Below are 25,075 nucleotides of genomic sequence, written 5' to 3'. Positions count from 1 at the left end.
AAACTCAAGGTTACGGGGACATCGGCGAAAAGTGCTACAGATTGGGCAAAGGCGTTGACTGATGATTAGACAAGTGCTAAAGACATGCAGTGTTAACGACATCTATTGACTAATCATGAATAAATGAATACATAAATTGATTGAACGAAGGCAAAAGGGAGCTTCACTTTACTGCCGCAAAGTCTGTCCTTTTATTAGCGTTATCCCTCATGGTCCTTAAAGCCGTTCAGTCACAGTGCTCATCATTCATGTTAATGAGTACTGGTGTCATCCAGAACAAAAAAAAATGACGCCTTTAAAAACTCAATTTTAAGGCATTTTCAGCTGTGGGTGTGTAACAAGCTTGTTTGTGCTATATGTCACGTATTAGTTCATTTCGCTGTTTGCCGTATTTCAATGCACAACAATACAATACCTTGAAAATGTGTGGCAATGGTGTGGTTCTTTAGTTTGAAAAAAGATAGCTTAAAAGCAATCCTGTCTGCTATGCTGATGTGAAACTATACTTTTGAGTTTTTCACGTACTGAAGAATTGGGTCATTGGGTAGAGCAAAACTTCGAACATATAATATGTCACCATTTTCAAAAATTAGCTTTTTGTATGCGATGACGGTATTGTTTTTAAAAACTTTTACTTTAAAAACCTGTTTTTAAAAATCTTCAGGCCCCCAAAATGCTGTTTTTGTCTAAATAATAGGTCAAAGCACATAAAAGTATTTGGTTTTAGTTAAAAACCGTGTTGTTTAAAGTAACACTACATTGTTACTAAGAATTCCTGTATCTTAAAATGAAAACTTAAAACGTTTTAATGAAAGTAACTGATTGTGTTACTTTGCACAAAATGTTTTTATAAAACAAAAATAATATAACCATAAAAAGTTGAATAACGACATTTTTGATGACTTAAATGTCGGTCTGTTTCTCACACAGAAGTACTGCATGGTTTCATAAGGTATTGAATATAGAGCATGAGTCATATGAACTATTTTTATGATACTTTGCATCCACTTTGAATCATAAAGCCTCAGTCCATATTCGATGTAATTTCAGATGTAAAGTCAGAATTACTTCTTTTATGTTCCACATGAAAAAAAAAAGCCATACAGGTTTGGAACAACGCTAAGGTGAGTAAATGATGACAGATTTTTCATTCTTGGGTGAACTAATCCTTTAAGAAAATCCAGAACGAAACTAAACTGTGCTTTTCTTTTCAACTGAGCGCTTTTTCGGAAGAGCCACATAACAGCAAATAGCTAGAAGTCAGAAATTAGAATTTATTTGAGGCAACAGTATGAAAGAATGGCGTGACATGGCTCAGGGCTTTAGGAAGTTGCTCATAACCACTACAAGGGATTGAGCCACTTCTCTATCTTTCATCTCCCCTGCACTTCCTTCCAGTCATTACACAGCTCTAAAATTCCTTATCCCGAGGAGGTGGAGGCGGGGGCAGGTGGGTAGTGCTTCACAGGTCGGCTCCCAGGAGAAGATGCTCAACAGCACCGGCTGCTCACACCTCCTTCCCCTGAGATACCACTGAACAATGCCAGAACATACAGGGCAGCTTGAAAGCATTAGAGTGGGTAGAAAGGGATCAAAAAGTCTTAATACTTTTTGGTTTGTTTTAATTGCTTCTAATTCTGTTTTTGAGTGATATTAAGGGTTTTCAGATTTTTAGACACCACTGTCAAAAATCATGCAATCCAAAACCAACACTTTTCATTCATTCATAAAAAAATCTCAACATCTTCATCAGAGGAATTTGGATGGGATCTTGCATGGGTATAGTGGGAACCATAAGTCTCTGATCATTAATGAAAATTTTAATAGTAATAATAATGTTAATAATACCAATAATAATAATAATAATAAATTAATAACTTTTATTTTTTATTTTTTCGAATTCCAAAAAAAAATTGAAAAACGATTTCTAATATTTGTTTTTCTACTGTCTACTGCCAAAACCAACATACTAAAATAATACAGCAACAAACAAAAATCAAGAGTTCAGACAGGATCTTCAACTAACCATAGAAATAAAAAAATATATGAAAAAAATTTAGTTTTTCACTTTTTTTAATTAAAAATCTATAAATATTTTACAAGGTTGTAGAAAAAGTCAAATCTTAAATTTTTTGCTACGCCTCAAAGATCCTCCAAAACCAACATTTCAATCACTCGACTCCATACTGGACAGCACCACACAACACCTACATCTTTATATGAAGAATTCAGACGGGATCTCGTTTCTCTCCAAACTCTCAAGATGGTACAGTGTTCTGACGATGAGGTGAGCTATCGCTTTCAGCCCGTGTCAGTAAGTAGGAGGGTAAGAGAGAGCGAGAGACAAAGATAGAGGGAGAGATGTGTAGAGGGGGGGGTGGAAGGCTTGTCAGATTCGAGTCAAGGCACCCAGGCCCTGCGGGAAGGGACTGCGAGGCTGCAGCTTGGCCCAGGCTGTCAGCAGCTCCTCAAAGACAGTTTCAGGAAGGAGGTGGTTAGAAACCGAAGGCCAGGGAAGAATTATGCAGCCTGATGTATTGAGTGATAGTGCCAGGCTTACAGATGCAGAGTGACAGTGTGTCTGCAGCACTGGGGCATCAAAAAGAACAGCAAACAAGGTCTTTTTGTTTGCGGATATTACCAATGAACACCATGACTGAGGCCCACAGAAATAACTTGAAAGATTGGCTTTACCATACAGAGGTATTTGTGCTGACAGTGCCAACAAGAAAACTGTATCAGTGGCTTGACAGTGTATCATACATCATGTCACAGTTGTCACGCTGTCATTGTTACAGTCTATTTTGGTGCTTCTAGCCTATATGTACAGAAATGGCACACTCATATTAGTTTTGGGCAACATATTTCATATTTACAATATAACTATAATTATTTTGCAGGCAATATAAAATGACACGAAATATGCTTTGATAAGTTTGATAGGAAGCATCGTGTGACAATGATAACTAAGGCAATCGCAATTCAGTTTTTGCGAAATAAAATTATACATAAATAAAAATCTTTAAAAAAAAAATCACAATTAATGCTGATTAATCACGATTAATCACATCCAAAATAAAAGGTTTTGTTAACATAATATATGTGCATTGTGTATTTTTATTATGTATATATAAAAACACACAAACATACTGTGTGCATTTTGCAAATATTTACATGTATATATTTATATTCATCCGATTTACTTTATACATACGGAGCCCTGCAAATGACATGGTCGCAGTGGTTTTGCAAAGTAAGACATGATCCTGCATCAACATTTTTTGTTGATCCTGAAACAACATTACTGTCAAAAAATATAGACTTATCTTAATCCCTTCCCAAAATGTATTCCTAAAGTCAGTGGGAAATGATAGCTGATTTACATGGGTGTAGAAGCACCTAAACCTGATCATAAGCCTAAAACAGATATTTCCCGAAAAAGTATCCTCAAATCTGATTGGTTGATTGTAATGTTGATAAAAGATCAACAAGGATGTTGATCCAGGAACATTTTGTACTGGTGAAATCACACTCAGCCACATGGCATGCAGGAAAATATTTGTGTGCATTAATTACTACTTTGTTGGATGCGATTAATCGCAATTAAACATTTGACAGCAATGTTCAAAATATATTCAAATATAAACCTGTTATTTTAATTTGTAATAATATTTCACACCATTGCTGTTTTTGCTGCATTTTTGATTAAATAAATGCAGCCATAAGGCGAACATAAGATTTTTTTTTAAGTCTTCCCATAAATGTTTTAATGGAAGATTGTGTGCATGAAAATACATTGAATTCAACAATATCATTTTTCATCCTTTTATCATAATATATCATGAAGCATATGTACGTATATTTCAAAGCCCTACTCCATATTTAAATATTCATTTTTCAGTTGAGGTGCACTGGCATGGAAAAACTGACCCAGTTTAATAGCTGGTTTTCTCTAAACTTTGATTTTGGAATGGAATGCGCAGCCTGGTAAAACTCGCCTTCAAACCCTCCAATGGAAGAGCAACATCCTGAGGGAGGGAATGACGACACTCTGAATGATCCGCCGGGCAAGTCTGGACAGAATGGGGATAATGTGTGTCGGGCACGCGAACCCGGGCAGAGACCCTAAAACACTATTTTAGTAGAAAGAGAATATACAGACAAAGGATGAGGGTTAATATCCTGTTGACTTCACAGCTAAAATTTGACCAGGAAGACCATAGTTACCGTCAGGTTCATTCAAATTCATTTTCCTTAGATGCCAGTTATAGTTTGAAGTGATTTACAAGTCGCACCCTAGAGAATCCTAAGGTTAAAAGCTTGCTCTAGGGCACAATATGACAAAGGGATCTCAGCAACACCCTGATTCTCAACCAACAAACCTGCAGTTTAAGCTGATACTGAATTCTTATACTATTTACGCAAATAAAACAAATACAGCTTCACTCTCCGAAAAAATGTACAAAGAGTGCTGTTTCAAAAGGTACTAATATGCAATTTTAATATTAAAAGTACTAATATGTGCCTTTAAGGTACTAATATGTGCTATTTAGGGGTACAAATGTGTACCTTTTAGCTTTTGTATGACAGCTTTTTGTCAGTTAAATTAGGTATCACAACATTGTTGTATACTATTATACTTCCAGTGTTAAGGCAAAAGTAATCCAATTAATCCAATAAGCATGAATAATAACATGATCAGTATCAACCAATACTGCCATAATAAACAATATCTCTCATAAATACCTGATACTGTACCAATTTATGGTGCATTAACATAACAAGGGCATTAACATAGTTATAGAACCGCTAAAAATCAACAGTACAGGGACAGTCACGCTATTTTTACAGTTCCTACTTGAGATGTGCAGTACAAACCGCAGTGTTAAAGCATTCAGTTCACAGACAGGCAAAAGAACAGATACAGATGGCAATGGAGTTCAAGCTATGTTCTCATGACCCGCTAACCTCATGTATTTGTAAGCAAGCTACGCTGCTGAAAACATAACTCCCACTCAAGAGTACTGAAGGTACTGCTGTGCAGAACAAGTGTGCAGAGGAGGACGAAAGCAACAAGTGTACAGAGCCTTTCCAGAAAGCAGAGACAGAAACTGTAGAGATATTAAAATCTAACCACTTCGCATTTTGTTTTCACGTGAAACAGCAATGCGTTGATTCAGGAAAATAATAATGACACCTAGTGGGCAGCAGATGTTACCTGTATGGTCTATAATCTGAGAACAGATGGTTTATGTGAATCCATGTCTATAATGTCAAAATCACTGCTTACACAGTCTGCCGTCAATGAAATGTGCCAAAGAGCTTGCTTTTGTCTACGGCCCAAAATAGGTTGCAGCGATTTATGACCGTGCTTAACCTGTAATTATGAATGACTTCGCTCTAATCGCTGGAGGATCTGCATCAGCGCTAAAGCACCATTCTGCAAAGCCAAAGGTGGTATTTTCATTAATAATGGAATGTGAACAGATGAGAGAGTGGGAAAAATATGCTGATCTATGCACATCCGCTGTGAAGATGAAGGATAAAGGCTGTAAGAGACTCTCTGACCTGAACGGTGCATGTATGAGCTTGTTGTCTACGTAGCGCCTCATGGCATGTAGTGAAACATAATCCTTCTGCTAACCTGGAATTGGATTGAGGTGGTGCTTCAGAGATGATCTGGAATGAGACCCTCCACTGCCAACGGTTATGAATGAACACAAAAGTTTTGTGGTTTTGGGTGATGAATGCAAACTTTAAATTTTTATTTGCAAAACATGTCTGCTATGCACAGCGCAGAAATCACTTTCAATATTTGTAGGGAAGGTTTTCACTCCCATGTGTGATCATGCAGAATCTTATTTAAATGACTGGATTTCACCAAAAAAATATTGTCTAGCAACAGGTAAATATGACTGCATTAACATAAGAGTGGGGGAGATTTTTCTCACCAAATTTTGTTAATTTTGTTAAAACAATTAATTGTGATTAATTGTATATAAAATAACCACTACAAGACTGTGTCTGAATAATATGTGTGTGTGTGTGTGTGTGTGTGTGTGTGTGTGTGTGTGTGTGTGTGTGTGTGTGTGTGTAAAAATAATAATAAATACACTGTAAAAGTTATTTCAACTTAAAATAACACCGTTGTTACACCGTTGCCTACATTTTTTTGTTGAGTCAACTCAAATATTTTATTTGTCATTTGCATTAACATTTACATTAACATTAAGTAACATGTCACTTAATGTTATGTAAATGACAACTAAAATATTTTAGTTATTTTGGATGCAAGTAATATTATATTATATTATATTATATTATATTATATTATATTAGGTCTGGGCAAATGTCACACAATATATTCATGTCCATCTTGTCGGTAAAGTCGGTTCTTTGATTAGCGGTTGTCATTTCTCTGATCACAAATGCAGACATGGTGTTATGTTTACGAGGCACGATGCAGCACCTAACCACGCGTTTCTGAAACTTAAAGCAATAGTTCACCCAAAAATAAAAAATGTTGGATTTTTTGTATTGAAAAAAAATGTAATGTCATGTAAAGAAAGCTAATAACTTACTACTAATAATATGATGCAAATTGAATTTAGAGAGTGGCGCTGAGATCTTAATTAAGAACAAAGAAGACAAATATAAATAAATGCAAAAAAAAAAAAAAACTCCTACAATCAAATAAACATGAAAATGTGCAACCTTAATTTATACCCAACGTGTGTATTGCTCCACATAAATTGTGAAAACAAGCCTCCTTGGACACAAGAGAAGTGAGAACAGAGACAAACAAGATGGTAAAGTGAGAGTGAGAAAGAGAGAGAGAAAGAGAGAAAGAAAAGGCAGGAATTGAAAACAAAGAGCAAGGTGCAGGCGGGAATCTGTCAGTGGGGACGTCTCCTCCGCTGACTGACTGAGTGGATTAGAGGTTGGAGGCAGACAGCTCTTCTAAAGCTCCACAAACAACCCACAGGCAGTGCTAGAACTTGTGTGCTCAGGTAAGCTCAATTTACCGGGAAGGAGGAGAAGAATCAGAGGAAAAATGAAAGGGAGGGGTTAAGGTGGCTGCACAGAACAATTAAGTGAACAAACACGCCAAAAAATGGCCCCCGGGCCTCCATGTCCATCTACAAAACAAAAACCAGACAAAGTATCTTTATCCACAAAGTCTCTGTAGCTTGACCAATGGTGAGGGGAATCTTCACAGACAAAGGTGAGAGAGTTTTCTGAAGCACAAGTAACCACTCTCAGTTAATCTCCATTCAGCAACCTGGCAGGTCTCACAAATAACAATTATGGCCACTTTCGTCTCCAGTTCCATTCCTTAATACCATTTTTTAAAGCTTAGCAGCTTCCTTTATTCAAACGAATGCAAAAATGTGGTAAAAATGCTTCACCTGACTTTGTTGTCTACCTCAAATACACTAAAGGGGTCATATGATGTTGCTAAAAGAACATTATTTTGTGTATTTGTGTATGTGGCTTAAAAGAATGATGCATCCAAAGAAGATAAAAAAGAAAATAGTAGACAAATAGATGACAGAAGAAAATTCTATCATCATTTACGCACACCCTCAAGTAGTTCCAAAGCTGTATGAATTTCTTTGTTTTGCTGAACACATAGGTAGATATTTTGAAGAAAGTTTGTAACCTGCTGTTTTGGGTCACCACTGACTTCCATAAATGACAGGAAAACAAACAAAAGCAGTTAAAAACAAGGTAATTGTTGAATCCAGTGGGGACATAATTACTGATTATCATGACTTAGTAATGCCTAGTACATTAGCAGGTTCTTTTAATAAGAAAACGTAACTTACGTAAAGGTTGTAACACTGCAAAGAGAAATTAAAACTCGAAATTGCATAATTTTACCCTTTAAGTGAGTCACTGGACTATTTGTGAGGCCAGACAAACATTTTCGTGAGGTGCCTTCGGGTAACTGTGCTATTTTCCGAGTGCATTTGGCAACATGACAAGTAATATTCATCTGTTCTTTGTTGAGCAGTGTTCGTCTGAAACTGTATTGAACAACCCAGAGGGAATTGAAAAAGGCAGAACGGTGCTTTTCAAACTTTTTTTTCTTAGCACTTTTGATCAAATCTGAACCACCCAGTCACAACAATGTTCCCTCTATTCTCAATGAAGGCTATGAGCATTTTTGTAGCTAAAATAAATCACGGCACTACAAGACTGTCATCAGTCCCCTGACAGATCTGTGCGAGGACTCAGCAATTCATCGCACCGTCAAGCAACTCAAATACAAACATCACAATGAAAACATTTAGAAAAGAAATGCATATGTTAATATGGAAATCGCGCGACCCAATTCAAACAAATCTATACTTCAAAATCTTTCCCACTGTCTAGAAGTGCTCAAAGCATTTCAGACTCGAAACAGGCAATTCTTAAACTTGCCTTCAGAAAACCAGGCAAAAAGTAATAATATCTCTGCTTTTTTAATCACCTCAGGTTTTTTAGTTCTATTTTTAGGTCACAAACTAAAATTTTTGTTCACGGATCAGTGCAGAGAACATGCACTTTGCATCAGTCTTACAATCACAAAGCTTTATTCAATTTAAATAATAAAAATGATCAAAAAAATATAAAACTCATTAAATGGAAAACCAGAATGAAAATTCATTTCAAATTAAATGTAAATGTGTACTACCAATGTATCATGTACCACAGATGATGAGGTAAGAATTATACAAGACAAAGTATGAATAATGTTTTTTATTTTTATATAATCCAATGTTCTTTTCTTCTTCAAAGGCATAATATCTGGCATTTTCATCTTCTAGCATTCATCATTTGGCAATGTAACCACTTCCCCAAATAAAAAGAAATAGGAATCATCCAAAAACCATCATCAACTTTAAACCCTTATTAGCCACCTGCTGATATCTGTGTCAAAGTTTACAAACTTTAAAAATCCTCTGGGAGACCAATTATATTACTCACTGGGAATCAGAGCCAAATGGTACTCTGCTTTTAGGACAACTCTACTAAAGAATTTGCTGCCAACTAACAGCATTAATTTGAAGAACAATTTCAACTCCTTTCATAAAGTGATGTTGATTAATTACTGCACTGGTTGTAATTTGGCCTCCATTAGAATAGAAGAAGGACAAAGGTTATTGGCAACAAATTAATTTCGACAATGTCAACCGCTTTACCACTTTTTTTTTTTTGCGATTAACATCAAATCACACTTAAATCAAATGCTAGTACTAAAAATACCGGATATATGCATTTAACTATGCGTTATTCAGTATCCCCAATAAATGCCAGACTTGGCTGTATAATGAATTTATACACCCCATATATGTATTGTACATACATACGTAATGTTATATCATGAGTACTAGATATGTTATGAGCTCTTTGTCGCCAAATTCCCTTTATGTGTAACTCACTTTGCTAACAGACATGATATCTGATTACAATTCTGAAAGCGAGCCTCAAGCGACTTGACTGGAAAAACAGATTTTTTTTTTTCTAGTACGACGGGCTAAATTACCAAACAGCTCATGCCTAAGATTAAAACATATTTATCTGACAAGGCAGATACATTTAAACCCAGCAATGCCTTTTAAAGCAAACTGCTTAATCTGACCACACAACTGCAAGCATTTTCTCGACTTTATTCGGCTTAGTCTAAATAAACATTATATAAACCAACGCTTACTCTTTACAAGCAACAAAAGTGCCCTATTTTTTTATAACCTTCATGAGCTATACTGCAGTGTTGCATTAAGATAAAGCCTAAACAGCTCATAGGATTCATCTCCGTTTTCTTTCTTACTATATGAGAACTACCTGCAGAGTGGTTTTGGCTGCTGGAACATGACAGAATACAGCTGTGTCTGAACACTCACAATCCAGCACAGCTGCCTGATACACAGCCACTGAAACAGCCGCAGGGTGTACCTGGGGAATTAGTGTGGCTGCCACAGTGGCTCTCATGCCTACAAATAACATCAGCTGCCTGGCAGCCTCACTATCAATGATCCAGTATTAGGGATTCATAAGCACACAATTCGCAAATTAAATACTGAAAACTGACTCCAGGTCAGCTTGAATATCTAATAACACACTCTGCATCCAAACGTGTCTACTTTCAAGGCAACACAGTATGAAAAAGCCCCAAAATGTATCAAATGAGTAGGGAATTGGGATCGCGCTAAGATTAATGAATGGTTAATGAAAATGTCCGATACGGTTAAGGTAACAACTTCCACTATAAGTGATAAAAGTGACCGCATCCAAGCAAAGTCCTAGGCTGGTTTTCAGTTTTCCCTCAGCGTGTCTTTTCGCTCATCGGTTCACCTGGAGGGCACAATTTTAAACATGTAAGGAACATGAGCACTCACCGGTAAGCAAATATTAAGGCATACTTGAAGCATATGAGTTTCAGGGGCCTCTAGATCTTATCAAGTCCATTTCATGGATATTTCACGAAGGTGAGGACAAATTCTATCTATTTAATGAGGTGCAAACCATTCTACGGAGCTGCACATATAAATATATACAGCAGTTCCCTTAGTTGAACAAATTTTTGAACAAAACCTTCAGGTAACTTATAGTACCTATATTCACAAATTGACACAGCAAACTTTTATGTTCAACATTTTTGTGTTTATACTCTTTTTAATTCAGTATGGATTAAATTGATTTTAAATGAAAGCTTGTTCTCTTAAACCAATGCTGAAAAATGCTTGAATTTACCATTGGTTTCACAAAACTTTAAGCAGCACAATTTTACAATGAAATAATCCAGTCTTGTTGAGTATAACATACTTCATAACTGAATAAGCACAAAATTCCTAATCATTTGACAACCAGTAAAATGAAAAGAAAAACCTCATTTAGAAAAACAAACAAGTGCCACAAGACACAATGAGGGCATCTTGAGCCCTTTCTGAAAGGAGCGTATGACAACATTCTGCAGAATCCCACTGTATAATTGCCAAACTTCAGAAGACACACACACCTCGTGCCATAACTTCTGTTAGACACAGGCTCTTTGTGCCAGTCAATTGACTTAGCGAATGAATTATCTAATTAGCATGCACCTAGAACAACAGCACTGAATGCCAAATCCATAAAAATTAAGTCAGTCTTCTTCTAATGATAGAAATCAGAAGATTAACTAATTAACTCACTCAGGAAGAGTTTAAACTCGCATTGCAGATCATACTGACTGAACTAAACCACGCAAAACACTTCGATTTAGTCTTCTCCCAATGATCTATCTACAGTATGTTTTCCATACAGAACTGTTGAAATGACATTTGTTTTCACCGATGATTCCTCTGTGGCTACAGAAGATTGGGAGTGGGAGGTGAGAGCATTTTTCATATTCATGGGAAAAGAGAAATGGTGGCATCACAAAAATAACACGTTTCTCCATAGCCATTGCGTAGGAGAACAATAAACGGGCTGTCGGGAGGGTCTCTGAAACGTAAAGCATCCTCAAAGCCCACTAAAACAAGAGGTTGACATTTGCATATGTATAAGCAGAAGCCTTTAATGTTTTCAAGTGGGCTGTGTATAGAAAAATAAAGAAAGAAAGACAAGTAGGATTTACAAGAAAATCAAATAATAAGGAAAGAAGTTGAGACTTTCAAACTAAAATATGATAAAACTTTATTAGCGTTACCTAATTAGCCAGACAATGGCGGTCATTAAGATAGACAATCCCCATTACCAGATGATATTATGGTGGCTAAATATAGACTAAAAATTTCATCACTCAAATCATCTTCAAAGTGGAGCACTTGTTTCTAACATATCAGTTTAATTTTTTTGGCAGTCAAGCAATAAGTCCTTAATAATGCTTTCTGGGACCTCGCTGGGCACTAAATGCACTTGGCAGGTTTATAATTGGACAGTTTCCTCCAACCCATCAGAGAAAGTTTGAGACTGAAAAATGCTTTTCAATAAAACGATTAAAAACAACCAAAGCTCTATTAGAGTTTTCCACTTCAATATGCCAACATGTCAATCAAAAGACATCCCAGACGGATTTTGAGAGTGACTGTTCGAGAGTTATTGCTCTCGAACAGTCACACCCTCCTAAAGCACTGGGTGAACACACAAAGATGCACAAGTCTGAAATCCAACCAGTCATATTTTAAACATCCTGAGGCCAAAACAATAAAAAGAGGTTGAAAAAATCTTACCACTGTCTTCGATGGAAAAGTGGAATGTGTCGCTTGTGGCATTGTCTCCGTCTCAAGCACGTAGCATATATGCATGTCATCGATGTCAGCTGAAGGAGGAAATATGCAAAAGGATGAGTTACTTTTTAAACTATATTAGATTCTAAGTTAAGTTGGGATTAAGTACTATAAAACCGCCATATCAAGATCCATTTTATTATACTTTTCGATACAAACTTTCAGAATGACACAACTGACAATCAAGTCCACAAAGGACTTGTATCATAAGGCAGGACTTTTTCTGCTGCCGGGATGTCCAGATATGACTCAGTCTGAAGGATCCAACAATATGAAGGCAGCTATACAGTTTATATAGCAATAATTAGATAATAATATGAATATTAATAATTAGATTTGATTGCAGGTCGCTCCTGGTGTCCAAGTAATCGGAATACGTCTTCAAGTAACTAGTAAAGGAATGCATTACTTTTAAATATACAAGAAAAAATTGCTTTTCACCTCTCTGTCCCATGATGAGAGAAATTGGGAGTGAGGTGCAGACCAGAGGCATTTCCTTCAGCATGATGTTTTCACATTTGTTGTGAAAGGGTTTTTACATTTGCCCTTACTTGTTATAAAAATAAAAGCCCAGCCCAGGTGGCAAAAAGTAATGCAAAAGTAGCATAAGGTATTATCTTCCATAAAGAGCAAATAAGCAATGTAATTAGTTACTTTTTATTTAGTAACCCAATATTGCAACGCATTACATTTAAAAGTAACTTTTCCTAGCCCTGTTAATAAGGTATTAAGGAAGGTACAAAGGCACACCAGTAAATGTAAAATGTTTATTATTTTATTTTAAAAGTGTAGCCCTGACCCAAATGGTCCACTTGAACTCCTCGGGAACCATTACCAGTAGCCCATGTGTCAAAGTGTGCCTCTGTGAAAGAGGGTGCCATTTGGTACAGATTCTATATATACCAAGTTGAAAAGCACTTTCAAATAAGGGCATTTTGCCCATCTGTTCCTTCACAAAGCTGCAGGCACCACACAGCATTATGTCTGAGATTTAGTTGGGAAGTGTTTAATTTAGACTGAAAGAAATATGAAGCACTGAAACCGCGGCACATCAATTGCCTTCTGACTGAAAGGAACCACAAAGAGCAGCAGGTCTCCAACTGGCACCCATCTAATAATTTCTCTACCACCCTCTCTTGTGCTCAGTATTTGGAGTGTATTTCATGTATGTGGTTTTTCTGTGAGGTGTAACATCCACAGCGCTAGCCTATCTTCAATATTTGATGTCAAAACATTTCTCTTCAAAGCGGCCAGCTCATAAAAATGTAAACCCATCATTTTCAAATGCCCACAAGGGAGCAGCAACTTTATTTACTGTCAGTAGCCCACACCACCACCCCCACCTCCAACTGTGCTAAATTCCCTTGAAATATTCAAAGAGAATCCTAAAAAAGGAGCTTATTTAGAAAGGGGAAGCACAGTGGCAAGTTGAGCATGTCCCCTGCCAGTTTTGACATTTACAAGTTTTTACAACTACACTAAGGCTTTTCTGATACTTCTGAGGGCTTGGACCTTTACTGTAATTTTATGACAAAAACAACTGATTAGTTTGTACTCTCTGTTAGCAAAAAATACTTATTTTACCCATAAATACTATATTGGTTTTATAAGGCAAAAACGTTTGGTGTGCATATGTGTCACAATGTGTGCATATTGCAATTTTTCAGGAGAAGTAAGACTATTTATAATATTGTAAGACTTATTGTGTAGGGTCATAAAACAGTTCACCATAAATGAAAATTGCTGTAATATATTCACCCTCCTATGCAGACCGTTCTTCTCCATATAATAAAAAGAAAACTGCTGTCAAGCTCCAAAATGAAAAAGCACTTTAAATGTAGTAAATGCTACTGAAACACATGTTAGCTCATTGATGAACAGACAACAAAAAACTAAAACTTTCCATCTGCACTAGTGTTTAAATTATCTTCAAAATTGTCATCTATGTCATTTGGTCATGAGACAAACTAAACCAGCGTACAGAGTGCTTCTATGACAATTTAATGCATTTTTGCTATTTTGTAAATGCCCTACTGAACAAAATGTAAAAACAATAAAACAACCTAAGCTTATTTGTCAATCTCCTACTCTGTTTCAGAAGGGTTTTGGGCACTTTTCTTCTGGTCAGACCTAGAGATCAGATTGAAAAGTTTTTTATAGATGTATTTATTTCTTTTCAAACAGGAGTTGACATATTCAATTTTATTATATGGAAATGAGCATCCAAGATATTCTTCAAAAGATAAAAAGAAAGAAAGTCTTATTCACCCCCATGGAATGACATGCGGTGAATAAATGATCATAGTATTTTTATTTTAACATGAACTTTCCCTTTACTGCAGTATTCTCTCATTTATGTTAACCCAGTATTTTCTCACATACTATTCCAACACACAAAGCATTAATCTATAAGTACCATTTATTCATAAATAACATATTGTATTAAACTGAGATAATAAAACTTACCTTGGGTGAATGTAGTGATAGTAGCATTGCCTTTTCCCAAGTCAATGAGGTAGCCATGTTCAGCGGCCACAGTCATTTTAAAAGTCACTGCTCCATGAACGCTGTCTCTGTCCTCTGCCTTTAGCGTTTTACTAGTGATAAGGAACCCAAGGTGACCGGTAGGGAGAATCCTTAATGTTGTACCACCCTTATTAGTCACAACCTGCGGAACTCCATTGTCCACTGGATATATTGTGATTTTCATTATCTGTGGCTTGCGAGTTGCATAAACCGTGTCAGGGAACACATAAAAGTCTGTGTGAGTTCCATCAGTAACAGTAAAAGAGAAGCTGTCGGAGGCAGACTCAGTTCCATCGTGCTTATAACGTATCATGTTTTCATTCAGGTCTTGCTTTGTGAAGGACATAGCAGGTCGCGTGTTGTTAAACAGCAGCTTGCCATGTACAGGAACCTGGGTGATTGTAAACTTTAACAGGTGATCGACTGTATCGCGGTCCTCCACTGTCAGCTCAAAAGGAGTGATTAACTTGTTTTCTCCTTCATTAACGACTAGTCCGTGAATGGTGACCACAGGCTTTTTGTTGTCCACGTCTGTAATGGACACACGGAAGGTGCGAAACACAGGATTGTAACCATCTGTCACCTCAAACTCAAAGCTGTCCATCTTTACCTCATCATCAGAGGTGTGGATGTAGTATATTTTATTGCCAGCTAGTTGAAGCTGAGTGAACGAACTAATGGGCATCCCTGGCACATCAGTGCACTCTAAGTGTCCTCGTGATAGGGGCACGTGTGATGGTGAAAACCAAGTGTTCATCAGGGCTGTTGTGATCGCTAGTGCTGAGCAGATCTGTGGTTAGAGTGACCCTTCCTCCTTCTTTCAATGAAACACCTTTGCTAATCACATCAGGGAACACCATGTCTATTCCACCCACAGTTACATAGAAGTACCTGTCAATCAAAGGGTTAATGCCATCAGTGACATCAAATTTGATAAGGTCACGAACTCCCTCTTGTCCGTTGTGAATGTACATAATCATATCTTGGTCGATCTCATTTTGTGTGAAGTTCATTCCAACAGTTACGTTTTCAAACATTCCAAATGGTGTTCGCTTTTGTAAAACCCTTGACTTGGGCCATAACGGATGATGTAGGTTAGAATGCTGTCTTCTGTATCCAGATCTGTGGCTTTTAAAACTTTATTGGTGATTATTTTCACGTCTCCTACTTCTATTTCAAGTCCATCATTAATCGCCATTCTTGGTGTTTCATCATCAACTAAAATTACCATAATCATGACGGTTTTCTCGTTCTGAATTTGCCATCAGTAAGTAGAACATCGAAACTATCCTCTGTAGTCTCTGAATCATCATGCTCGTAGACAATACTTGAAGCCTCTCGAATCTGATCAAGAGTGAAGTTTGTGACAGGAATAGTGCCTGAGGTTAACTGATTGAGGATAGATCCATGTTTCGGGGGTTTTGAAATGATAAACGTGAGCTCATCGGCTGGAACATCAGCATCAGCGCCGTTTAATATTGGAGTGTCAATCACAATGTTCATGCCTTCCATCACAACAAATTCTCTCATATGGATCTCTGGCTTTTCGTCATTGGATGGGATTACCACGATTGGGAAAAAGTGTCTCTCAGAAAAGTTTATCCCATCTGAACACCTGAAAGTAAACCTGTCCTCAACAGGCTCTACTCCTTTATGAATACTTTGCACATAATAAATGTGGCTTTCCCGAATGTCTTTAATGGTGAAAGCGCTAATGGGAATTCCAGATCTGGATTTTTCAGAGCCTGGTGCAGGGGAGATGTTTTCAACGTAGCCTGAGGTGGGCTGCACAATAATTGTGCAAAGAAGGTCATCATTAGGGGTGTCAAGGTCATTAGCACTAATGTGCGTAAATTTCAATAACATTTTTCTCACCCTCTCGACAATGAATTGGGGACCCACAAAGACCTCAGGGGCTTGACTGTCCAGCGGCAGAATGGTAACCTGTACACGAACTCCTTTGATTTTATTTCCCAACTGTCCATTCATCCGACATATCTGTAAGCGTAAGGTTAAAGAAGTCGAATTTGGTTGTCAAGCCAATTTCTCCACTATTATGTGCATATACTACCAAGCCACTAATGATATCCGCTTGAGTGAAGCTATTAGAGGGCACACCATTCACTAATATTTCACCAAAAACTGGGGGATCTTCTACGATAAAGGTCAGCCTGAGGTCATCAGTGTCCTCGTCTCGACCCTGAATTACGTTGGTGGTTATCTCTGTCGCTCCGTTCTCCAGAACATCTATGTAAGAACCAATAGTGCCCTCTGGAAGGCTGATGGTTGGTGTTTCATCATCAATAGGCTTCACATTGATTTTAATTGTGATTGTGACAATGTGGACTCACTCACTGACATCCAGCTGGAAGAAATCGCTGGTTGACTCATCACCATTATGAATGTAAGATATTCTACCCTTAGATATATCGTCCAAATTGAATGAATTCCCCTTAGTCATATCAGTGAATATGTACTTGACCTGACCATGCTTTGGAGGCTGGGTGATTGTAAACAGAATCTGTGAGCTGTCTGTGTCGGCATCTGTGGTGTCCAGCTCAGCGCGTGTGATGACGTGTGCCCCTCGTTCTTGAATGGTAAAGCCTGTGTTCGTGATCTGGGGTGGCTTGTTGTCGACAGGCTGTAAAAATATGGTGAAAACTCCACTGGCGCTGTTTCCCGCCATGTCTTCAACTTTGTAAAGGAACTGCACAACATGCGGGTTATTCCGAGCTCTAAATCAGGAGGTTTGTAGGCTATCTTGTGATGATTTATCTGCGCCTGAGTGAACTCTGTCACTTCTGAATTTGGACTCTCAGTTAAAACAATGCTTCCTAGAATGCCAGGGCTGTTCTCATCTGTGTCAGTGGGTGGCTGGGTAATTGTGTATTTCAAGTCCCTGTCTTCTGAGTCTAAGTCTGTGTAGCGCAAGAATTTCTTTCTGAAATAGGTGAGTTGGTACTCATGAACAGTCACTTGAAGAGTGGTCCCAGCATAGAGCTCAGGGGATATCATCAATGGGGAGAACTTTGATGATGAAAGAGTTCTCACCGGATTGGTTCGGTGGGTCGTTGTCATCTTGTACACGGAAAACAAACTGTTCCATGATGGTCTTTGTATTATGTGGTCCGATATGCCTGTAAAACAGTTTGCCTTCTGTGATGTCCTGCTGGAACCATTCTGTCACTACTTTCTCATACATCTCATCCTCGGAATTGAACCTCCATGTGGATGGATCCTCCTCCGGTGCATCTGATTGACGGCGTATCACTTCTCCTATAATAGAGTAGGGAGGCACCATGATGAACTTAATGGTTGAATCCTCAGAGTCTATGTCTGCTGCACTAAGCATTAATGAAGAAATGGGCATCATTTGGTTTTTAAACAAAACTAAGCCTGTGTTGGCATTGATTATGGGAGGTTCATCATCAGTTGGCACCACTGTAATGGGAAATAAAAACTCAACTTCATTTTTCCCATCTGTCATTCTGAAAATGATGTTATCGCTGTATGTGTCGCTGCCATCATGCTGGTAGATGACGCTCCCTACATCAAGATCTGCTGGGGTGAAGAATTTTCGCCTGTACCCCAGAACTGTGAGCTCTCCATGGCGAAGTCCATTAATAACTGTGATTTGGACATTGTCTAAATTGTCCTCATCGCTAATTTGTAGGTTTTGTAAGCTGGACAGTGCCCGGGACTGACCCTCATAAAGCAGTTGACCAGTATTACGGGTAACAACAGGTGCTAGAGTGTTCATGGGCTTGACCACTATCATAAACGCAAGGGATCTGATATAGCCCCCTCAGTGTCTACAACTTCAAACTCAATTTGGAAGATTCTCTCCACATCCGAATCCACAGAGGGAGGCTTATAGGCTATTTTAAGATCTTTCAGGTCTGCTTGATAAAAAGACGTAATGGGCAAATTCCTGTCATCCGTGCTCACAATGTAGCCCTCCTCAAAGGACAGCGGGGAAGTGATGTTGAAGATTAAATCATCAGTATTAGATTCCACATCCTCAGCGGCAAGCATATCGTGGGTTATAGCAGTCATTACAAACTGGTCAACTTCCATCATCATCATTGCTACAAAACTGGGTTTAGGAGCTGTGTTTTCCTCACCCTCTTTTATAAGCACCACAATTTGGAAAAACTCTGCTTCAGTACATTTGCTTCTTTGTCTTGCAACTCCAAATACATGGGAATATAATCTCGGTTTGGAGAACGATGTGCAAAAGTGTGCTGATAGCGAATATCCATCCTGACAAATTCATCACAGTCCACAGGTTTCCCCAATTTTCCATTATCAATCAGCTTTCCATACCTGGGCAGTGAGCCACCACTGGCCAGAGAAGTAACTTTGCACAAATGAGCGTTTCTATCGTAAGTAAATTCCAGGATTTTCTTATCAATAGGATTACTCATTCCAAGCAGTTTCTCTACAACTACAGGCATGTGTTTGGTGAGAATCTCGAGCTGAGTGAAAATAACCTCAACTTCCATCATAAAGGGAATAATGACTGTATCGGTCTGAGTATCGTATCTGAGCTGAAGTCTTACTCTGTCTTTGAAGGGCTCCTGGATCCGAAATGCGAATATTTAACATCATTGGGACCAAATTCACAAGGAAACTTTTTCGGGGACAGCTGTCCTGGTCTCTGTGACAGCGGGTCATAATCCAGAACTGTTATGGTGCACTTGTCTCCGGGCTGAACTTGGGTAACCAGGTCATTGATCGGATCGATATAGACAGATCTGCCGAAAGAACCCGTATTCCATTATTGGCAACAAGAATAGCGTCCTCTGAAAGTTCAGATCTTAAACCGTACGTTAATCCCAAACTCTCAAATCCCTGTGCAGATGCATCGTGAAACAAAGTCAGTATAAAGAGAAACAAGTGCACATGAAACGCTCTACGTTGCCGCTGCCCTGTTATACACCGAGCCATTTGTGAATGCGAGCCAGTATTACTACTACACGTTCGGCACGATCCGTGGCAGGATGAGAAAGTGGAGAAAGTTAAAGCGCGCAACAGAAAAATCTCCCATTCGCATCCGCGCAAAGGTGCATCATTCTCCCTGAGCAGCTCGCACTCTGAATAAACTTCATGCCTCGCGGAGCCTTGCGAGGGAAATCACGCCCCACTCTCACGCCATTGGCTGACGTTTACGATGGAATGCGTTCGGAGTGCTCTGATTGGTCGCGAGCAGTGTCACACAAAGGCAAGCGGGGACAGATCTGCATGAATTCAGAAGGAATGACTTGTTGTGGCATATTATGGCAAGCCGTTTTAGCATTCCTTCCTTCATAATACCTTGTATGCCTGTATATACTTATTTATTATACAGCTGTCGTTTTTTTAATTAAACCTGAAATAATAAAAGGAATAAAAGCGACTGATACTGTCACAGTACCTCATTGTTGCCTTCTTGAGTGAATCACAGTCATCACAGTCTGCACTGAACAGAAGAATGCTTCACTTCATAAGAGCAAACTGAAAGTAATGCATTAACATGTATTTTACATTTTACATATTTACATTTTTGCTCGTTGCCTCCATGGAATATTAAAACAAACAAATAGATATTTAGATAAAAATAAATACATAAAATAAAACTTACCTGGTGCTTTTTATGGTGAGGAAATGTTATTGGCTTGGCAGAGTCAAATGAAGTGAAACATTGTCAGAAAGCGGAAACTAAATTATACAAAAGATCAAATGGTAAAATTACATAAAGACCTTTTCCTTTCTATAATGGTCTGATATGCAGTATAGCCACTGTGCATTGTGCCAGCTCTCTCTGGTGGTGAAAAAGAAAATCATGAACTTCACTGGAAAAAATGACTCAATTATCTATAGTGCAAAGATAGGGGAAAAACATAAAAGCATAAAAAAAGTAAAACCCAATATCATCCAAATATGCCTGTATTGTTTTTCCGGTTTTAGAATACCCTCTAAATGAGACTCTTAAATCAGGCATGTCAGATATTTAGGCCAAATGTTTCTTGGTGCTGCATTTGACACACGTGATAGTTTATATTGACTGATAAGACACAAACATCTTTTGTGCAGCTGCCAAAGATGTGAGAGAAGAGAGCAGGTGTGGCAGAGAAAAGAGAGAGAGATGAGTGAAGGTAAAACACTCAAAAGCGGTCTTTAACCATAACCATAACTAAATCATATCATTATATTTTTATATAATGAATGCATTTAAACTGATCTGAAATTGCATGGTAAATTATAAAGGCAAGGGGTTTATTAAATATTAAGAATACAAACAGTTATTGCCTTTTATGTAAAAAAATCTGCTTTTTCGTTTCAATCAGTTAAATCATCTATGAAGCATTCTGCATAAATGATTACGTGAGACCAATTCAATTCAATGGTATTTCTGAAAAACCCTGAGAGTTAAAGGTTCTTATAGAGAAATGCCAGAAATGCACAGAGAAAAGCTCCATCCACGCACACACATACAGTCACACAAACTCAGACAGCCAACTATTCTGGCATCCTGCTGTTTGGCTGATGTTTCCAGTAAGGCTTAAAATTATGCACATCACAGAGGAATTCAGCCCTGTCAACACCCCCAGTGTGAATCAGACAGATCAGATTAGAGGTGCCCGGTGCTGATTTATGCAGCTATTGTCCATTCTCGAGATAATTGCAATTTTTTTTTTATTTGTAATGCAAAATCATGAGAGCTTAAATATTCATAATTGCATATGGCACAATTAATAAGCGCTTTCTTACTTTTGACTTGCATGAAGAATAAAAGGAAAAAGGTTTTCCGACACTGACTTCAGGGAAACGGGCAAGGTGAAAGCTCTAGGAGTGTTTGTCATCACCCGCTGCTTCCTGTGTTTGACATAACGGTTATTTTGGTTTTATTGGATGTGTAGGAAGCTGCAGATGTTCTCAAATTATAAAAGGCAGCAGTTCTAACGTGAGCTTTATCACACATAGTTATAACATGTTATTTCCATTATACATTTTTCATGAAATTAACATTTCTTTTGCTGGTACATGGTAAAAAGTCTTGTGACAGTAAAGAGACTGTAATACTCCTATATCCCCAGATTATTGTCATTACCTCAGTCTGATCCTACTCGTCAATTACAGCGTGAGCTCTCTACATCTCTGTGAGTGTATAAACCCAGCATTACCTGGGCTCCATTCACATCCATTTACTTTCTAAAGCGCTTCCTCCAGGGACTTCCCACTCAGGATTTTATGTTCTCTTCCTGGCTTGATTTAAGAATACCCCTTCCTTGCTATTATGATAAACGCACTTTGCCACCAGACATTATAGCGGTTCATCTTCTTTAGTGTTCCCAGAACATCACTTGTGGTTGTGTGCCCAGACTTGACGTGTTGGATGATGGTTATTCAGGACATCTGGTCCCCGAGGGGGTACGTACATCTGATCACGCGTTTAGATCGACTCAGACTTCGCCACATGCAACACCACTCAGAGGTTTGGGGAGTTCTTTTTTATTTATTTGAAATAAAGAAATTAGTATTATTATTTGGAAAGAGTATATTAAAAGTGCTGTATGTAGAATTGAATGAGTGGTTGAATTAGACATTGCAGTTCAAATTCAATATAGTGGAGAGAGTTTTTTCACCTGGTCCTCCTCCTCAATCAGGTTGCCAGATTGACAACACCAAAAGGAACGAGCGCACATGACAATGAATGATATGAAATATGCTGTATTTTCTGCCAACTGGCAACCCGGGTGCCAAAATACAATTGTGTTAACTGGCTGTGGGCGGGTTATACAGACTAAAACAAAGACAGATATTTCACCCCAGGAACGCACATTTTCAAAGGAAAATAACCGCCTGTAGCATTATTTTTCAGATAAACAAGCATGTTTCTTAAATATCTGCAAACATATAAACATATTGTTTTTTTAATCCTTTAGTTGAATCAAAAATGTTAATACAGCACCTTTAAAAGTTAGTAAAGGCATTTACAATACTGCAAAATATTTATATTTATATTTTAACTTCCTAAAACATTTTTAAGCACAGCAAAATGTTTTCAACATTAATAATAATAATAAATGTTTCTTGAGATTTACATAAAATGCTGAAGTGCTGAAAGTTCACAAGAATATATAATATAATATTATTATAATATAATTATAATATTATAAAATACTAATTTATTACTGTATTTTTAGACAAAACATTTGAAAGGCAGTATAAATCTGTGTAAAATATATAAATCTTAATTATTCTGACTTTAACGCTGGGTGTTTATGTTACTGGAAAATGCACAAAGAGACCAAGTCTAAAAACCATCTGAGGCTATTTAACAGCGTATTGTTCTAATGTTAAATAATTAAACTAATTTACTTATTTCAAGTTCGTGTTTTGACAGTTTTAGCTATTTTAAATCAGATGCAGCAGCATGTTTTCTATGAGATCATAAAATATTAAAGCATACAAACAGACAAAACGAGGCAAATCAGGTACTGCAACTCTCAAAGCAATGCCTTTCACACTTTTGTGAATTATTGAGTTTCCTCAAGCACAAAAAAAGAATAAGAAGAGGTTTACAGACAATTTTCAACTATCATCTGTAACTCAAAACATGTATCACTCTGCTGATTTTCCGACTTTCAGAGGTGCCGAGCGTTGCAGTTGTCATTCAGTCTTTCCGCTGCAACAATCTCTGAGCTTATCTGGTCTATTTTTGCCTGAAATGCACTGGGTTGTGACAATGCAGCCCACATATCTCATTAGTGCTATTTTAGTTCACTACTGCAGAGGCTATGGCCTGTGTTTGATTGGACATGCTCTCCTGCTGGACGAGGAAAGCTTGTTGTTAAAACATGTCAACACAATTTTTATGACAGATGTGTTCAGGTCAGCAAACAGAAGTCACAACAGATTCAGACGTCTGGGCTTGTCTTTTAGACTGAGGAAACGGTTGAGAAAATGGATCGGGAGTAGAAACATCAAAGAAAGTATCCTCTATAATCATAGCAAAACAGCAAAACGCTATCAAAATCTATTGTTCAAATTCATTTGCATAAAATTCTATTATAATAGCTTTGATGAGATATTGTCTGAACTGCTATAAAGACACTGCATTTTTTCTAGGCTTAGCTGGATTTAAATCATCATATTCTCACATATCTTGAACTACATCTCATCATTACTTCCATTTAGACATACTAATACAAGATACTTTTTTATGTATAAACATTTTCTATTTTTAACTGTTTTATCTTCATTATTTTACATTATTCATAAATAAACATTTAAATAATTGTAAAAGTTTTAAAATTCTCTGTTTCATTGCTGTGGTTATTTTTTTATTTAATTTCATGATTTTCATGATCATTTTATTTCCTTTATGTAAATCACCATTGAGTGTATATATATATATATATATATATATATATATATATATATATATATATATATATATATATATATATATATATATATTTATATATATATATATATATATATATATATATATATATATATATATATATATATATATATATACATAATATATATAAATTTAATGCATCTTGCTGAGAATATATATCTTATCTTATATATCTTGTCTTATAAGTCAAACGTCTTTTTCAAAAACCAACTCCATACTTTTTGTATAAAATGCAAATTTCAAACCTAAATAGATTTTTTCCAGTTAAAACTGTCTCTAATAACATTTATTTTAATTAATTAAGATTACTTACATTACATTAAACTCAGTGTGATTTATCTACATGATTTCTTGCTTTGAAATCTTGAAATATGGCCTAAAACCATATTTGTATGAGATGAATGCTATAAGTGATGCTGAAATAGTAATGAGCAGAAAGATAAATTTATATTATAGTTGTGCCAGAGGAGGTACTTATAAATAAATTAGTCAGAGATAATTAACATCAGAAGTTACTTGGTTATAAAACAAGCTCACTCAGGAGAAACCCCTCACACCCTAAACTTTTAGTTGTTAATAAGTCTCAAGGCCTCCAGCTGTTCGCTGGTCAGTAAGGCGCATTAGGGGTCACCTGTTCTAATCCTGCTTTGGGCCAAATCTACATCCACACCCAGCACGATACAATTTCTGCCCGATGGACCCTCAGCCCTGCTGGCACGTCGTGCATACACCCTATACTGCAGTACACTGTGGAAAGAAAACGCTTTAGCATAAAAATGACATATTATAGACCCCTGAAAGCCTGCACATGGCATTTAACGCATACATTTTTAATTTCAAATGGGTTATTTCACATTGTAGTGTTATAGTGTTTGTTTTGATG

General features: G+C 37.2%; 1 pseudogene; it reads right to left on the bottom strand.

The window, feature by feature from the left end:
- Window positions 1-19,859, bottom strand: part of LOC122358679 — a 40,219-nt pseudogene extending 20,360 nt beyond the window's left edge.
- Between the last annotated feature and the right edge of the window lie 5,216 nt (window positions 19,860-25,075).

This window comes from Puntigrus tetrazona, chromosome 15 (assembly GCF_018831695.1).
Source record: "Puntigrus tetrazona isolate hp1 chromosome 15, ASM1883169v1, whole genome shotgun sequence".
In the NCBI taxonomy this organism is placed as follows: domain Eukaryota; kingdom Metazoa; phylum Chordata; class Actinopteri; order Cypriniformes; family Cyprinidae; genus Puntigrus; species Puntigrus tetrazona.
The sequence above is the reverse complement of the archived record's forward strand: the minus strand, read 5'-3'. Positions and strand labels throughout refer to the sequence as shown.